Source organism: Nomascus leucogenys, chromosome 6 (assembly GCF_006542625.1).
Source record: "Nomascus leucogenys isolate Asia chromosome 6, Asia_NLE_v1, whole genome shotgun sequence".
Classification (NCBI taxonomy): Eukaryota; Metazoa; Chordata; class Mammalia; order Primates; family Hylobatidae; genus Nomascus; species Nomascus leucogenys.
The window spans coordinates 43,343,635-43,363,031 of record NC_044386.1 but is presented as its reverse complement, the minus strand read 5'-3'; the positions used below and the strand labels follow the sequence as shown (position 1 = coordinate 43,363,031).

Below are 19,397 nucleotides of genomic sequence, written 5' to 3'. Positions count from 1 at the left end.
GGGGGCCGGGAAATGCAGGGGGCATTTCAGAATTCTGTCTTCCTCACAGAATCGCAAAGTTCACATTTCACAACAGTGAAGAAAACATTGACAGTAAAAATGAGACATTTTATGAAGTTGCACATTAGAAAACTTAAACGTCAGAGAAAAAAATCTCTGACTCACAGGGAAGCAAGTGGTTTATCAGATACTCTGAAAAGAGACTGGGCTGGGTGATGGGAATATGAAAATATTATTTCAATTTTATTGTATTTGATTGTATTGTATTGTATTGCATTTTATTCATTTATTTTTGAGACAGAGTCTCGCTCTGTCCCCCAGGCTGGATTGCAGTGGCCTGATCTCAGCTCACTGCAGCCTCTGACTCCTGGGCCCAAGCAACTCTCCTGACTCAGCCTCCAGAGTAGCTGGGACTAACTGTGCATGCCACCACGCCAGGATAAATTTGTATTTCTTAAAGCAGAGAGGAGGTTTCACCATTTTGGCCAGGCAAAGCCACAGCCTGGCAGGCGCCACGAAGACCCCGGCCACTGCGGCCGCCGGCAAAAGGGCGCCGCCTACAGGAGGGATCAAGAAGCCTCACCGCTACAGGCCTGGCACTGCGCTAGATCAGAAAGTACCAGAAGTCCATGCAGCCGCTCCTCCTCAAGCTGCCCTTCCAGCGCCTGATGCGCAACATCGCGCAGGACATCATCCTGGACGTGCGCTTCCAGAGCGCGGCCATTGGCGCCCCACAGGAGCCCAGTGAGGCTTCCCTGGTGCCTCTCTTTGAAGACACCCAGCCGTGTGCCATCCATAAATGCCCTGCCCTCTTCTCCCCTATAGATGTGTACTAGCGCTCTGCTTTGTACCCTCTTCCAGAGGAAACACAAATCGATCAGTTGATCATTTAAGCCTTTCTGGCTTGGGTCCAACTTTTCATGCAGTTGTACTAGTAAGCTTTCTACTTTATGCTTCTAGAGACTAGACCCTGGACAGTATCTGCTTGGAATAGTGGAGCTAGCTAGCTGAAACTTTATTTAGGCATATGCCAATTACTTGTGAGGGCAAAGGCAGGCAGTGAGGATGTTAAGCTTATCACAAAACAGTAAATATTGGAAAATAGTCAAGTACAGTCACTTTATTTGTTAGATATCTTGTCACCACTTTACCAGCACCAGTCAGAGACCACATTTCTCTAGGAAGTCTCCAGATGTACATTATGAGATAGACCTTAAGAATAGTAGTGAAGCTCCAGGTAAAACCTCATTGTCGTTAACGTGTAATAAAATCAGCCATGAAAGCTGTCAAAGCTTTCTCCTGGAGAGGTACCACTTTCTACAGATTTCTTCCTTCAGAGCTGTGGCTGTGTGATATTATATATTGAGTAGATTTCGTATGCAAACCTGAGTACAGAGACATGGGAGAAGTTATTAAAATATCAGACCAAGTAGGATCATCATGAGTGACAAAGTTATTCCATACTCTACTTGTACATACTCTGCTGTACCTTTAGGATGCAAATGAGTAATTTTTCATTATAAAAAGACTGAGATTATTACGGATCACTGTGAACCTTCCAGCACAGCTCACAGATATCCGTGGTGCCATTTCAGTCTGTTTACCTCTGCATGTGCCTGAATCACAGAGTATGAGCCAAAGAATCGAAGAGACCCATTGTTCTGCTCTAATATTGAATGGAGAATAACATGTGCTCTTTCTTCCTGAAGCAAATATACCCCATACGATATAGTTGTATTTCCTCATACACTCAGCTATTGCTCAAAAGCCTATTGTACATAGAATCTGCCTGGGTATAGCAAATCTAAACTTTACCAGGAATGGGGAATTCCATTTCATACCTCCATATTCTGCCTCTTAGCTTCCTTTTATTCTACAACTTTCTCGAAAGGCGTACAACAAGTTAGACCAGTGGTCTTAGAGACAAGGGGACAGGTCTCGCAGAACTGATGGAGACGGGAGGGCTCCCTGAGGAATCAAAGTGCTTGAGCTCCCAAAAGAAGTAAGCTCCAAGAGACTCATTATCTCCCAGTCTTTAGATTACTCTCCGCTCCACACACGAACTTAGAATATTTCTCTTGCCCCTCATAGAACTCAATACATTGAGTGGGGTCAGAGTAAGGCTGAACTGCTGAAGACAGAAACAGTTCCATCAAGGTCTCAGAGGTCAGCTCAGGAGCAGGAACACAGCGTTGTTTCTCAGAGAGGAAAATTGGATAGCTGAGCGGGTTCAGTGTCCCTACGCATTGTTTTTTTTTTTTTTTTTTTTTTTTTTTTCCTTTAAGCTATGGATACTGTGCAGAACGTGCAGGTTTGTTACCGAGGAATACATGTGCCATAGCGGTTTGCTGCACCAATCAACCCAACATCTGGGCTTTAAGCCCCACATGCATTGGGTGTTTGTCCTAGTGCTCTCCTTTCCCTTGCTCCCACCCGTGAAGGCCACGGTGTGTGATGTTCACTTTCTCTGTCCAGTGTTCTCATTGATCAACTCCCGCTTATGAGTGAAACATGTGGTGTTTGGTTCCTTCTGCGTGAGTTTGCTGAGAATGATGGTCTCCGTGTCATCCATGTCACCGCAAAGAACAGAATCGTTCTTTTTTGGCTGCATAGTATTCCTGTGTACATACAACATATGCTTACAGTCTATCACCGAGGCATTGGGTTGGCGGGTCTTGCTCTGAAATGGCCGCAATGAACGTACTGTGCATGTTCCTTATAGTAGGATGAATGATAATCCTTGGTATATACCTAATGAGATAGCTGGCAATGTATTCTGGTTCTAGATCCTGAGGAATCGCCACACGTCTCCACATGGTTGAACTGATTTACACTCTCACAGACATTGTAAAAGTGTTTCTATATCTTCACAGGCTTGCCAGCATCTCTTGTTTCCTGATTTTCAGAGTGGATCATCGGTAGAATGAATAAAATCAGGAATACTGTAAAGCAACGTTTGGAACTAAATTTCAGTGTCTCTGGAAGCACTGGCGATATCACCATGTGTAGCAAACCTGAAGTATCAATAGGCTGTCTCCATGCCTTTTAAACTACATATAGGTTCATTATCAATGGCGGCGTGAGGAAAGGTGGTTTCGGAATTGGCTGCTCTCTAGACTTATACGATGCATCTATACTACGTTACATTCTAAAACAGGAAAAGATCACTCGCTGACATAAAGCACAGTAGGCAGGAATAAGAGAAGACTCAACTGAGAGAAAAAAAATGCTTGTGAGTATTTTTATTTCTCAGTTTGGAAAGCGTTTAACTGTTTTTGTGATGACTCACAAAAATACATATGAGCATGAAGAATACACAGGAGAACAACTGGGAAACATTTCTGGAGGCTTCACCTACTGAAACCCAGACATAAGCATACAAGCTAAGACACGGCAACAGCAGGCTTCAGCATGAAACCGCAGAAATCTCCTGGAAAGGGCTTCCCTCTCCGAATGCAGCTTCCTGTCCACAGGATGCTCAAGGCCCAGGCACCTTTCTTCTTCCAACTAGAAAGACATACAAGAATGCCTCAACGTGACCTCGGAGGCCCAAACATTTAGCCAAGGCTACTATGAAACAATCTGCTGTCTTCATCCAGCTAAGGGCAACTTGATATTTGAAGACGCTAAGATCGTGGGTAAATCCAGGGTAGACTGAGATGCAGAAGCTCCAGCCAACGCAGTCCTGTCACTGGAAGACGAATGCAGTACATATGCCTGCACCAACAGACCCCTCCCTCTGGCCTTGGGCCTAGAACATGATTTTTTTGTAGTTGCTGTTGGGGAAGAGGCCCTTGGGCTTTAACCTGCGAACAGCCTCCCTTAAATGCTTGGGCTGCAGTGGGGGCGTTTCTCCCCACATCTCACACACGTCCAGGGCCTCTTCCAGCACCTCTCCGATGAAGACCTTGGCTATTCCAGCCATGGCAATGGCCACGTTCTCAGGCACTGATCTGCCGGTGATAGGCTGCATCAGACCTGCAATGCGTGCTTTTGGGAAAGCTGACTGGCGAAACACTTCGTAGCGGGCCAGCTGCTCCCCAGACATGGCAGACAGCAGGGTGGCCATCCTCTGAGCCTCCTCTGCATCCACGGTGGGCTTCCTGTCCTTCTTTCCTTTGGTGTCTCTTTTCCGTCTTTTGGCTGCAGGAGGAGCTGCGGCTGAGGCTTCATTGTCACCTTCTGTGAGGTCCATGACATCCTGACTGCTGAGCTCACCTTCCTGACCCCTGAGTTCTTCCAAGTGCCCATTAGGTCGTCAGGGTGCCCATCCTTGTGCTGCCCTTCAGACCTTGGGGCGTGGCGAACATCTCAGCCGACACACCTGTTTGCCTGCCTGTCTCCATGGATGAGATTCAGGTCTGCTCCGTGACAGCAGCTGTAGCAGCAGAAGCTCCAGCTGGGATGGTTTGATTATGGATGTGAAATAAGGTTTTGAGAAACTTTCAAAGATTTTGGCTACTATGTTTCTGGCGAGCCGTAGTTTAGCCACAACTGGATGCAGCTCCCTGCCTCTCCTTCCCACACACAAACACACACACTGGTTTTTCTCACTTCCACAATGTGGAGAGACTTGTGGATGGAGAGTATATTAGTTTTAGATCAATGCAGAATAAATTCTCACAAATTTTGGATATTGAAAACCAATCCCAGCTCGCAGGTCAGAAGTTCTACTAGGCCAAGTGACTGCCTCCTGCTCAGAGTCACACGAGGGACCTCCAGGATGGGTCTGTCTGTGTGGTCGTTGCCTTCACCTGAGAAGGGTCTTGCTTAGATCTGATTCGGGTTCGTGGCAGAATTCATGCCTCAGTTATGTGAAACCCAGGCCCACTTGTTTGTTCTGCCATCTGCCAGGAGGATGCTCTGAGCTCTTACAGGTGTTGCCCAGGTCTGGGCCGTGCAGCTCCCTGGGTCTGCACCTCCAGGGCTGAGGAATCACCCACAGGGGATTGGAATCTCAGGGAGGTTCAGTCTCTTATAAAGAGCTCAGGTGATTGAATTAGACCCAGCCCTTAGAAGCTATTGTTTCCGGGTATTCCTAATCTAATCAGGGGTTTGGGCGGGCTCCTCAATTTAAGGTTCCGCCCACACCCAAGGGCGGGGCAGAGGCAGGGCTGGGCTCTGGGGGGGCGGGAAATGCCGGGGGCATTTCAGAATTCTGTCTTCCTCACAGAATCGCAAAGTTCACATTTCACAACAATAAAGAAAACATTGAGATTAAAAGTGAGACCTTTTATGAAGTTGCACATTAGAAAACTTAAACGTCTGAGAAAAAATTCTCTAACTCATAGGTAAACAAGTGGTTTATCAGATACTCTGAAAGTAGACTGGGTTGGGTGAGGGGAACATGAAAATATTATTTCTATTGTATTGTATTGTAATGCATTTTATTTATTTATTTTTGATACAGAGTCTCGCTCTGTCCCCCAGGCTGGATTGCAGTGGCCTGATCTCAGCTCACTGCAGCCTCTGCCTCCTGGGCCCAAGCAACTCTCCTGACTCAGCCTCCAGAGTAGCCGGGACTAACTGTGCACGCCACCACGCCAGGAGAAATTTGTATTCTTAAAGAGAGAGGAGGTTTCACCATTTTGGCCAGGAAAGCCACAGCCTGGCAGGCGCCACGAAGACCCCGGCCACTGCGGCCGCCGGCAAAAGGGCGCCGCCTACAGGAGGGATCAAGAAGCCTCACCGCTACAGGCCTGGCACTGCGCAAACTCAGAAAGTACCAGAAGTCCACGCAGCTGCTCCTCCTCAAGCTGCCCTTCCAGCGCCTGATGCGCAACATCGCGCAGGACATCATCCTGGACGTGCGCTTCCAGAGCGCGGCCATTGGCGCCCTACAGGAGCCCAATGAGGTTTCCCTGGTGCACCTCTCTGAAGACACCTAGCCGTGTGCCATCCATAAATGCCCTGCCCTCTTCTCCCCTATAGATGTGTATTAGCGCTCTGCTTTGTACCCTCTTCCAGAGGAAACACAAATCCATCAATTGATCATTTAAGCCTTTCTAGCTTGGGTACAACTTTTCGTGCAGTTGTACTTGTAAGCTTTGTACTTTATACTTCTAGAGACTAGACCCTAGACAGCATCTGCTTGGAATGGTGGAGCTAGCTAGCTGAAACTTTATTGAGGCATATGCTATTTACTTGTGAGGGCAAAGGCATGCAGTGAGGATGTTAAGCTTATCCAAACAGTAAATTGGAAATAGTCAAGTACAGTCACTTTATTTTTAGATACTGTCACCACTTTACCAGCACCAGTCAGAGACACATTTCTCTAGGAAGTCTCCAGATGTACATTATGAGATAGACTTAAGAATAGTAGTGAAGCTCCAGGTAAACCTCATTGTCGTTAACGCGTAATACATCAGCCATGAAAGCTGTCAAAGCTTTCTCCTGGAGAGGTACCACTTTCCAGATTTCTTTCTTCAGAGCTGTGGCTATGTGATATTATTATTGAGAAGATTTCGTTGCGATTTTTAAAAAGTCGGAAACAACAGATGCTGGCAAGGCTGTGAAGATACAGAAACACTTTTACAGTGTCTGTGAGAGTGTAAATCAGTTCAACCATTGTGGAAGACAGTGTGGCGATTCCTCAAGGATCTAGAACCAGAAATACCGTTGGACCCAGCTCTCCTTACCGGGTATACCCAAAGGATTATCATTGATCCTACCATAAGGACACATGCACAGCTATGTTCATTGCGGCACAGTTTACAAGAGCAAAGGACCTGGAACCAACCCAAATACCCATCGGTGATAGACTGGATAAAGAATGTGTGTGGTATATACACCAGGGAATACTATGCAGCCATAAGAAAGAATGAGTTCGTGTTCTTTGCGGTGACATGGATGACACGGGAGACCATCATTCTCAGCAAACTAACACAGGAAGGAAAACCACACACCACATGTTCTCACTCATAAGCGGGAGTTGATCATGAGAACACATGGACAGAGAAAGTGGACATCACACACCGTGGCCTGTCGCGGGGTGGGAGGCAAGGGAAAGGAGAGTATTAGGACAAACACCCAAAGCATGTGGGGCTTAAAGCCTAGATGGTGGGTTGATTGGTGCAGCAAACCTCTATGGCACATGTATACCTTGGTAAGAAACCTGCACGTTCTGCACAAGTATCCCATAACTTACAGGAAAAAAGAAAAAAATGCGTAGGGACACTGAACCCTCTCAGCTGATCCAATTTTCCTCTCTGAGAAAATAATGTTGTGTTTATGTTCCTGAGCTGACCTCTGAGACCTTGATGGGCTTTTGACTGAAATGTTTTAAGATGAAATGACGATTCTCCCATGATCAGGAGCAGTAGATGGGGGTTGCTCACTTCCTGCTCTTTGAGTTGAAGCAAGGCAGATGCCTGGAGACTCAAACTGATAAATATATTCATTGCTTTGTTTTCATATGTTGTATTAAGCTATTCTTGCATTGCTATTTAAAAAACCCTAGACTGGGTAACTTATAAGAAAAGAATTTGATTGGCTCATGGTTCTGCAGGCTGTACAGGAAACATAGCGCCGGTGTCTGCTTCTGGGAAAGCCTGGGGAAGCTTACAATCATGGTGTTAGACAAGCAGTCATCTCACATGGTAGAAGCTGGGGCAAGAAAGATGGGGGAGGGATGGAGCATACTTCTAAACAACCAGATCTCATGGGTACTCATTATCACAAGGATGGCACAGAGCCAGGAGGGACTCTCCCCATGATTCAACCACCACCTCCCCAGGCCCCACCTGCCACATTGGGGATTAAAATTCAATATGAGATTTAGAGGGGACATCTAAACTACATCACATGACCATCAGAAAAACAGATGAAGAATTCATGGTTTCTACTGTCCAGAAACTTTCCATCTAGAGCAAACGAATTAATGGCTGAATTCAGCATCCTGTGGTGAGAAGGGAGAAGTGAGGTGCACAGGGGATTTTGGTTGCATTTGCTCCACTTCCCTTATGCTGTTCCTCTGAGTTCTGATGTCACTACCTGAAGGGCTATTCACGGACAAAAGAATTATTGTTATTGTGGTTATTTCTGTTTCTTTCATCTTGGTAAAAATAAGTTTTTTTTTTGAGACAGAATCTCACTCTGTCACCCATGCTGGAGTGCAGTGGAGTGATCTCAGCTCACTGCAAGCTCTGCCTCCCAGGTTCATGCCCTTCTCCTGTCTCAGCCTCTCAAGTAGCTGGGACTAAAGGTGCCTGTCACCACACCCGGCTAATTTTTTTTGTATTTTTAGTAGAGACGTGGTTTCACCATGTTAGCCAGGATGGCCTCGATTTCCTGATCTCATGATCTCCCTGCCTGGGCCTCCCAAAGTACTGGGATTACAGGCGTGAGCAACCAATCCCGGCATAAGTTTTCAGCTTCTCATATAATTGTCCGAAAAAAAACCCTAAGAGTTTTGCTTAAGTTTCTTTTTATCATGTGTTATAAAAATTGACAGGGAAGTGGCTAAAACAGTTTAAAATTACACAAGCTGTAAGAGTCAAGTCTCTGTTGGGCAGGCTTAGGAAAGACAGAACTGGAAATACTCCATCAGCATGGACATCAGAAAGATGGGGTCCACATTCTGTTTCAGCCCTGCCCAGATCCACGCTCTTCTAAGTCCTCATCCAGGTCTGGCCTCACCCTAGAATCTTCTCTCACAGAACTGATTCAAGGAGGTCAGAGATTCAGACGGGAGTTCCTGCTGCCTCCTGAGCTGGTGCCCACAATTTCCTAAAATGGAAAGGCAGATAAATGGAAGCAAATCATTGCATATTTTGGGGCCATAATTTCTTTTTCATTGAAGACAGTGCTTCCAGAGACAGCTTACCTAGCAACTTCTTTTCCATTCCTGCAAATCCAGTGGCTGCTCCACAAGGCACAAAAAAGTAAATATAAATATAAAACATCTCTCTGAACAGTTCACCCTTTTTTCTCTATCCCTCGCATCTGTCAATATAGCTTTTATTCTGTACATTTTATTTTTCAGGTAAATATTTTTTAAAATGGAAGAAAAAATAGAAATGCTAGGCCCTTCATTTAAATCCTGAAAATTACAGAAAACTTAGCACCCAACTGCCAGGGTTCTATGAGGATTAACTCACATCATGTAATGTTTCCTGAACAGTGCTCTGTAACAGACTTCTGAACACAGAGTATGTGCTCAGTAAACATTGTATTAACTCATGGGTACATGTTTTCCAAATGCAGACTTACTCAAACATTGATGCCTTCTCTAGGCTTTCTAAACTGCAAAGAGCCAGCAGAAAATGACATGTTTGAAAATGGTGATTGGTGGTTTCCACTTTGGGCCAAAAGTATTTGTGTTGTGGTAAGAGTGTTGGGTGTCAGGAGCTCTGTGCTGTGCCTACTTTCCCTAGCTGAGTGCTACTATATCCGATGTAGTAGAAGAAACATCAGCATTAAGAGGAGACTTTTTAAAGAAGCTAATTCATGGATCCCTTCCAAACCTGCAGAATCACATCTGTAAAAGAGAGGCTGGAATCTGAATAATTCATAGGCATATTGAAACTTGAGAGGCAAACGTGTGCGGTGGCTCATGCCTGTAATCCCAACAATTTGGGATGCCAAAGTGGGCAGACCACCTGAGGCCAGGAGTTTAAGATCAGCCTGGGCAACATGGACACACCACGTCTCTACTAAAACGTAAAAAATTAGCCATGTGTGGTGGCTGGTGCCTGTAATCCTCACTACTCGGGGGGCTGATATTGGAGAATCACTTGAACCTGGGAAGTGGAAGTTGCAGTGAGCCAAGATGGCGCCACTGCACTCCTGCCTGGACAATGAGTGAAAACTCTGTCGAAAGAAAAGGAAGACAGAAAGGAAGAAAGAAGAAAGAAAGAAAGAAAGGGAAAGAAAGAAAGAAAAGGAAAGAAAGAAGAAAGAAGAAAGAAAAGAAAGAAAGAAAGAAAGAAAGAAAGAAAGAAGAAAGAAAGAAAGAAAAAGAAAGAAAGAAAGAAAGAAAAAAGAATGACTTGAGAGGCAATGCTTAACTAAGTGGCTCTCGGCCCATGCTTCCAGCCATAATCACATGGCCAGCTTAAAGAAATACCATCACCTGTGCCCTCCACAGAGCCTCTGTCTATTGGTCTTGGAGGGAGCATCTATATGGTTGTAATTAGAAAGTCAAATTGTCCCTCTTTGATGATTACATAATAATCATATATACAAAAAATCTAAAGACCACCAAAAAAACTCTTAGATTTGATAAATTTAATAATGTTTCAGAATGCAAAAATCAACATACAGAAATTAGTAGCATTTTTATACACTAATGATAATCAAGCTGACAACTGAATTAAAAAGTCGCTTCCTTTTACAATAGCTACAAAAAGGTAAAATGCTTAGAAATACAATTAGTCAAAGAGATGAAAGATCCCTACAAGGAAAACTACAAAACACTGATGAAAGAAATTGTACATGACACAAATGAGAAAAACATCCCGTGCTCATGGATTGGAAGAATTATGATCATTAAAATGACTCTACTGCCCAAAGCAATCTACATATTAAATGCAAATCCTACCAAAATGCCAATGTCATTTCTTATAAAATAGAAAAAAAATTCTAAAATTCACATGGAACTACAAAAAGAGCCTGAATAGCCAAAGCAAATCTAAGCAAAGAGAATAATGCTGGAGATATTACATTATCTGACTTAAAATTATACTAGAAGGCTTTAGTAACCAAAACAGCATGGTACTGATATAAATTGACACATAGATCAATGGTACAGAATAGAGAACCTAGAAATAAAGCCACATACCTACAAACAACTGATCTTTTACAAAGTCAACAAAAACATACACTGGAGAAATGACATCCTAGCCAACAAATTGTGCTGGAAAAATTATATTGCCATATGCAGAAGTATGGAATGGGACCCCTATGTCCCACCATATACAATAATCAACTCAATATGGATTAAAAGACTAAAATGTAAGACCTGAAACTATAAAAATGCTAGAAGAAACTCTAGGATAAACTTTTCTAGAGATTGACTTGGATAAAGAATTTATGACTAAGATCTGAAAAGCAGATGTAACAATAACAAAAATAGATAAAACGAACTCAATTAAATTAAAAAGCTCCTGAAAATGCTTCTTAATTAACACAGTGAACAGAAAACCTATGGAATGAGATAAATGTTTACGAGTTTTGCATGTGACAAAGATCTAACGTCCAGAATATACAAGGAACTCAAACAGCTCAACAAAAATAAAACAAGTAACCTCATTAAAAAGCAAGCAGCCTGGGTGCGGTGGCTCACGCTTGTAATCCCAGCACTTTGGGAGGCCGAGGTGGGCGGATCATGAGGTCAGGAGATCGAGACCACAGTGAAACTCCGTCTCTATTAAAAAAACACAAAAAAATTAGCCAGGCGTGGTGGCAGGCGCCTGTAGTCCCAGCTACTCAGAGAGGCTGAGGCAGGAGAATGGCGTGAACCCGGGAGGCAGAGCTTGCAGTGAGCCGAGATTGTGCCACTGCACTCCAGCCTGGGTGACAGAGTGAGACTCCATCTCAAAAAAAAAAAAAAAAAGGCAAGCAAAGATCATGAACATTAAAAAAAAGACAATGAGCAAGCAAAAAACATGAAAATAAGACAATGATGGTCAACAAGCACGTAAAAGATGCTCAACATTGTCAATGATCAGAGAAATGCCAATTAAAAACCATAATGAGGTATCAACTTACACCATGCAGAATGGCTATTACTGAAAAGCAGAAAAATGAGCTATCAGCAAGGATACAGAGAAAAGAGAACACTTGTACATTGTTTGTGGGAATGTAACTTTCTACAACCTCTATGGAAAACTGTATGGAGATTTCAAAAAAGTCTAAAAATAGAACTTCCATTTGATTCAGCACTCCCACTACTTTGTACCTACCCAAAGGAAAATAATTTATTACATAAAGAAAATACCCACACTCTTATGTTTATTGCAGCACTATTCACAATAACCAATATATGAAGTCAATTTAAATTTATCAATCAATAATCGAATAAAGAAAATGTGCTATACGTTTATACCATGGAATGCTATTCAGCCATGGAGAAGAATAACATCACGTCTTTTCAACAACATGAATAAAACCAGAGGCCATTATTGTAAGTGAAAAACTTCAGAAACAGCAAACCAAATTCTGCATTTTCTCACTTGTAACTGTGAACTCAATTATGCACACACTTGGATATAGAGACTGGAAAAACAGACACTGGAGACTCAGAAAGATGGGAGGTTGGAGAGGGTTTAGGAATGAGAAAATAACTAATTGGGACAATAAAGAGCATTCAGATGATGTTGTCACACCAAAAGCCCATACTTCATCATTATGCAACGTGCTTCTGTGAGGGAGCTGCATTTTTACTCTCTAATGTATTAATAAACAGAAAAAAGGCCTCACGCAGCGGCTCAAGCCTATAATCCCAGCGCTTTGGGAGGCTGAGGCAGGCGGTTCACGTGGTCAGGAGTTCAAGACCAGCCTGGCCAATATAGTGAAACCCCGTCTCTACTAAAAATACAAAAATTAGCCTGGCGTGGTGGAGCATAGTAGTCCCAGCTACTCGGGAGGCTGAGGCAGGAGAATCACTTGAACTCGGAAAGTGGAGGTTGTGGTGAGCCGAGATTGTGTCACTGCACTCCAGCCTGGGGAACAGAGGGAGACTCCATCTCAAAAAAAAAAAAGAGAGAAAAAAAAACTTTGTTTTTTATCAAGAGGACAAACTGAATAGACCTCATAATTTTCATAAATAATTAGATTAGGCAAAAAAAATTTTAATAAAAATAAATAAATAAATATTGTATTTTAAGAATGGTATAGAAAGACAATTTGACCCATTAGAGTAGTTGGTACTTAGCATATACACTATGATAGGCAAGATTCTAAGCCCCTTAGACATTTATGGACAGAATATGTAACAGTAAAATAAATAACACAAAGATTCATTGGCAGTGACAAATTGACATATTTTCAATCATATTAGATAATATTAAAACCATTAACAAATTTACTGTTTTGTTTCATAATAAAAAACAAGGTTAAAAAGTTTGGCTAATTAGGCATATGGATAAATGGGCAGCATTTTGACCAGTAGACAGAGGATACACATTTTCAAAGACCAGACAAAATTATTTATTTTTGGGGGGAGAGAACAGTTTTATTAACTGGGGATACAGTGGGGTCTTCTCCCTGGGAGGTGGGGTCTTCCACTGGTTACCCCCGCCAGGGCTCCAGGGGGCGCCCTGCGATTCAGTGCTGGGCTCCGCTGGGGGCCGGGCCTTGGAGAAGGCGAACTGTGCAGGGAAGCAGCAGCTGTGGGGTCCTCACTGCCTGCTCCGCCCAGCTGCAGCGGGTCTCCTGGTGCTCCTCAGGCTCCCGCCGAGTCTGCGTCTCTGGAGGGCGGCGAACCATCCTGGCCAGAACCTTATCCCCACAGCCCAGTTTGACGCAGGTCAGCCATTTCTGCTTCCTCCCCTCGGGCTGGACTTTGCACTTGGGTTTCTTCCAGTCCTTCCTCCGGCCGCTTCTCTGTCTGCCAGAGCTTAAATTCCAGCCTCACAAATGTTCCAGCTGGGAAGGGCGTGTCCACGGCGCTGTCCACACTGGTCTTCTGGAAATCCCGCTGCACTGGCTGGTGCTTGTAGATTCCTCCAGGGCCACCTGCAGGCCCCGGCTCTGGCCCCGTGAGCTCGGCTCCGCCGGCGCCCCCCCGCGCCCACCCACGGGGCCAGCGAGATCCGCAGCCGTCTCAGGCTTCCCCTTTCACCCCCGCACTGCGAAGCGGGTGTGTGCCCCTTGGTTCTCCGAGCCCGCCAGGAGCCACCTCCTCCCCTGCCCCTGGGGGGGGCCATGCCCACAGAACGCTGGGCAGAGGCGAATGAACCGGGAAATGTCCCTTCCTCCACACTGACCTTGGGGTCTGCTGGGTCCTCTCCACTCCCTCCCACCTTGCCCGCGCTGTTCCCTGGGGCCCGCAGTTTCAGCAAAGTTCCCTGCCGCACCGGGAAGCTGTCCTGTTGCCCACTCTCACCCTTCCTCCTTTTCTGGCCCATTCTCTCTCCCCACTGGGTCTCCGACAAGACCCTCTCTCCTCTCGGCTGTCCTGGAGCCCCTCTTTGCTTCCCCAGCTCAGTCCCCTCTCTGACCGCTTCTCCCTCCCACATCCGACCGAATCTCCTGGCTCCCACAGGGGGACCCAAATTCCCAGGACCCAGGTCAACCACACAAAATTATTTTAAATAGGAAGACTTGAATTCCATTGAATTCATGAAAGCAGGAATCCATCTGGTCATTCTTTAAATAATTTTGAAATGATAATAGCAACTATCAATTTAACGTTTAACCAGAGTTCAGAATACCCACCATTTTATCATAAAGAATAAAAAATCCTGTTATAACTAACCAATTCAGTAAATTTTCAGGACACAATATTAACATATGAACATCAGGTGCATTTTTTTACAGTAACAACAAAATATCTGAAAAAGGAATAAAGATAATGCCATTTACGATATTATCAAATAGAATGGAATACTTAGGAATGAGTTTAACAAAGAACATGAAAGATCTGCCTACTGAAAACTATAAAATATTGAGGAAAGAAAATGAAGAATACAAAATGGGAAATATATCCTGTATTCACGGATTCTAAAAATATTGTTAAAATATCCATACTACACAAAGTGATCTACAGGGTTAAATAAATTTCTATCAAAATTTTAATGCCATTTTATTAAAAGTGCAGAACAACAATTTTAAAATTAGTATGGAACCACAAAAACCTCAAATAGCCAAATACTGAGAAGAACAAAAAGGCTGGAAGCCTCCCACTTCCTGATTTCAAACTGTGTTACAAAACTATAGCCATCAAAATAGTATAGTACCTTCATAAAACCAATAGAACAGAATAGAGGACCCAGAAATAAACTCACAAATATACAGTCAAGCAATCCCACAGAACGGAGAAAGGATAAACACATCAAGGAGTGGTGTAGGAAAAACTAGATATGCACAGAGAAAAAGTACACCTTTCTCTCATACCATCACAAAACGAATTTGAAATGAAATAAAGACTTAAACATAAGAACTGAAATAATGAATCCTCTAAAAAAAAAAGCATGGGGAAAAACCTCCTTGACACTGGTCATGGCAATGATGCTTTGGATTTGACACCAAGAACACAGTCAACAAGTGCAAAAATGAACAAGTGGAACTATGTCAAAGTAAAAAGTTTCTGCACAATAAAGGAAACAAAATATAAAGGCATTATATGGAATGGGAGAAAATATTTGTAAACCATATGTAGGATAATATGTTACTATCCAAAACATATATCACACTAATCAATACAAAAGAGGAACTCACAGCAGAATTAAAAGCAATTTCCTAATGAATAATTGGGCAAAATACATAAATAGCAATTTTTCCAAAGATATACAAATGGCCAATAGGTATATAAAAAATGCTCAACATCACTAATTACCAGAGTAATTAAAATCAAAATCACAATGAGGTATCACCTTTTCGTGGTGTTTGGATACCTATTATCAAAAAGTCAAAAGATAAAAAGCGTTAGGGTGCAGAGAAAAGAGAACAGTTGTACACTGTTGCTGAGGATGTCAACTGGTGCAGCTATTATGAAAAACAGTATGGAGCTTCCTTATAATTTTTAAACTAGAACTACCATTAATCCCAATTTGGAGTATATAGCCAAAGGAAATAAAATCAGTACCGTCAAGGGTATCTGCACTCCTCTGATACAGATAAATAAACTGAGAGATATTAATTTCAGCTTTAATAAAAAATGAAATTCTTTCATTTACAAAAATACTGATAAATCTTGAAGACATTATGCTAAGTGAAATAAGCCGAATACAGAAGGACAATTACTGCATGGTCTCGTTTGTATGTAAAATCTAAAAAAGTAAATAAAAATAAAAAAGCCATGGAAACAGAGTAGAACCGTTGTTCCCACGGGCTAGGAAGTGAGGAAAGTGGGGAGATTTCCATGGAAGGGGTGCACCTTCAATTACAACGTGAGTAACTGCTGGGACCTAATGTACAGAATGGTGACTATAGTTAACAGTACCATGTACTTGAAATTTGTTGCAAAAGTAGATCTCAGGTGCTCTCAACACACACACAGAAACGTATTAACTATGTGAGGGGATAGATACGCTAACTAGCTTAATTGAGATAATTTAAAGGCGTATACACATCTGAAAACACTCTTGTACACCCTAAAAATACAGTTTCCAATTTGTCAATCATAGCTCAACGAAGGGAGAAAAAAATAAGAGTAACCAGCAGGTCATGTCTGGCCACATGGAAACTGGAAACTCGATTTAAAACACTCTTGGCCACTGTTTCCAACTCAACTCGAGAACGGCTGGAGCCCTTCTGGCTCCTGGACTTCGTCGCTCCTCCCGCGGCCCCTGTCGCTGGAGAAGGTACAATCATTGCCAGGATTCCAGGCTGCGCAGATCGGGCAGGGCGATCGCCGTCCCCTTGCTCGTTGCCGCTGCCCCGTTAGGCTCACGGCCTCGGGCCCGTCCCCGCCGCCAGCGCCTTCGCTTTGGCCGCCCCTCCTCCTCCCCGAGCCCCAGCGGGCCTCCGGAGAAGGAGGGCGGGGAAGCTGGAACGCGATCGCGGAGCTGCCGGTGGCAGGTGCGGGAACGGCAGAAGCTGGCCTCGCACAGGAAGGCTTCTCAGAGCGACAGGAGCAACCGCCAGGAGCTCCGCAGTCAGCTGGAGAACTCAGTAACGTACTCCGCTGTGGCAGAAATGGAGATAATAAAAGTCTGATGTAGAAATACAGAGAACCATCCTCCTTGGTCAGTCTCAGATTATTATTGTCAGACTTATTCTAATGATGTTAGTCTTCCAAATAAAGTGAGTGACTGAACTGTCAGATCAGCAAGATCAGGATATTGAAACTCCTGCTTTGAATTCTAAAGACCAGTTACAAATAGAAAGTGATGCTCACCCTGGTACTGATAAAACAGCAAATGTTGAATGTAGACAAGAGGGTCATTTGCCTCAAATTCACAGGAGCCAGCATGCATTAGCAGCACAAGATACATCCTTAGAAGGTTCGTCATTAGCTGGAAGTTTGAGAGCTGCAGCAGAAGCGGCTTTATCACAGACTGGATTTAGTTATGATGAAAATGCTGGACTGTATTTTAACCACAGCACTGGTTTCTATTAAGATTCTGAGAATCCAATTTGTTATGATCCAATTTATTACTACTGTGATGTGGAAAGTGGTCGCTATTGGTTTCATTCTCGAGTAGATTCGCAACCTTATCAGACTTATAACACAAAACAAAAATAAAAAATTAGGAAAGGATCCAGACTCTTCTACAAAAAAAAATGAGGAAAAGGATTTGAATTCAGAGGATCAGAAGCCTTCAGTGTTGAACATACAAGCTACAATAGGAAAGACAATTTTACAAGTGTGAAGAAAAGGCCAAAATAGGCACTCATCTCAGAAATAATCCCCCAAAATTCACTGTTCCAGTTAGTGGAAATACTATGGAGTCTCCTCTTAATGAAAACACCTCAATTCAACTTTTTTTAAAGATGAGAAAGTGAGAGACACTGACAGTGAACAAGAAGAAGGTGAAATTACAGACTGTCCAACCGAGGGTAGTTATGATGAAGGCATTACAGTGAAGGCAATGTAACTGCAAAAGATACTGAGGAGGAAGATGAGAAAAAAGTGTGGCCCCCATGTATGAGAGTAATTGTCATTAGATCACCCGTGTTACAGAGAGGATCACTCTTCATCATTACTGCTGTAAAACCTGCTACAAATGGAAGGGAAAATGATATGCAGCATACTCTTCGAATCCCTGAAGTTGGTGTAAGTTTCATGCAGAAATTTATTTTGACCATGACTTACAAAGTTATGTCCTTTTGCATCAGGCCGTCAAAATGGAACAATTGTTAATGAAAAACGGATTGTTCAGCTGAAAACTAAATGTGACCCTTATTAACTTGAGCATGGAGAGAAAGTGAAACTTGGAGAGATTGGAGAGACACGAACAACCGCCAGGAGCTCTGCACGCAGCTGGAAGAACTCAGTAACGTACTCAGCTGCGGGAGAAATGGAGATAATAAACGTTTGATGTAGAAGTACTCACAGAGAACCATGCTCCTTAGTCAATCTCAGATTATTGTCAGACCTACTCTAATGATGTTAGTCTTCCAAATAAGCTGAGTGCCTCAACTGTCAGATCAGCAAGATCATGATATCAAAACTCCTTATCTTCTCACATTCACCCTGGCAGTGATAGCTGTGTTGGATGTGAACCATGGTAGGTTAGAGCTCACCTTTTCCTTGAAAAGAAAGATGAATCATTTGTTCGTCCAACATTAACTAAGAAGGAAAAGAGTTGGATAGAAGAAAATGATTTTTAAAATATATGAGTAAAATATGGTTTACAGAATACAGACTATGAAGATGATAAGATACTAGACAACTTAAAATGTAAAGATAGAGCTGGAAAACATAGGGAGCAGATTGGAAGTGAAGGGAATTTCCAAAGAGATGATGTTCCTGCATCTGTTCATTCTGAAATTACTGATAGTGACAAAGGTCAGAAGATGTTGAAAAAGATGTGTTGAAAACAGGAGAAGGCCTGGGGAACGATGGTGGGAGAATAAAAACTCTGATACAGCTTCAGCTTCGGCAAACACATGCAGGATTGGATACAGACAAACCATCCTCGATTAAAGAGACTCACCTTCTCCAAAACTAGAGCAACAACAGCAACAAAACAAACTAGGACAAAGCACAGGAGAGGTTTGCTGAAAACTTTCCAGAAACTAAACTTCCAAAAGATGACCTAAGAACCATTCCTTGGGTATAAAAGACTGAGGAGTGAAGGTTAATCACAGAAGAATCCTCAAGCTTTTTTAAAAGTAGAGTTTGGAAACCCTTATTTTATTGCAGAACGTTTCTCCCCAAAAAAGTCAATAGCACAAGAAAACTGTGTCACAGTTTACCCCTTCCTGATTCAGAAATGTGTAATAAAGTGTGGCTTGCAGCTTTTAAAAAACACTTTTTAAACCAATTAGTGACTGAGTTAAGTTATACAGTAAGTGAACTAAAGTTTACAGGGCACAGATAAGTTTATCAAACTTTACTATTTTATGTTGTCATTTAGAACATCCATATAAGCAATTAGCCATATAAGCAAAATTCATATAACCACTTAAACGTACATTTGTCCTTGTCTCCATATATTCATACTAAGATGCACAGAAAATACATCAAAAGAAACATTGAAAGTATATAAAAATAAATCTGACAATATAATTATGCCCTTCAGGACCTAGATAAAAAATGTTGAGAAAACATGGATAGTGATGCATAC

General features: G+C 42.9%; 2 pseudogenes; one reads left to right on the top strand and one right to left on the bottom strand.

Moving 5' to 3' along the window:
• Nucleotides 1-13,145: 13,145 nt before the first annotated feature.
• Nucleotides 13,146-14,180, bottom strand: LOC100602528 (annotated as a pseudogene).
• A 103-nt stretch (nucleotides 14,181-14,283) lies between these two features.
• On the top strand, nucleotides 14,284-18,890 carry LOC100606004 (annotated as a pseudogene).
• The last annotated feature ends 507 nt before the right edge of the window (nucleotides 18,891-19,397 follow it).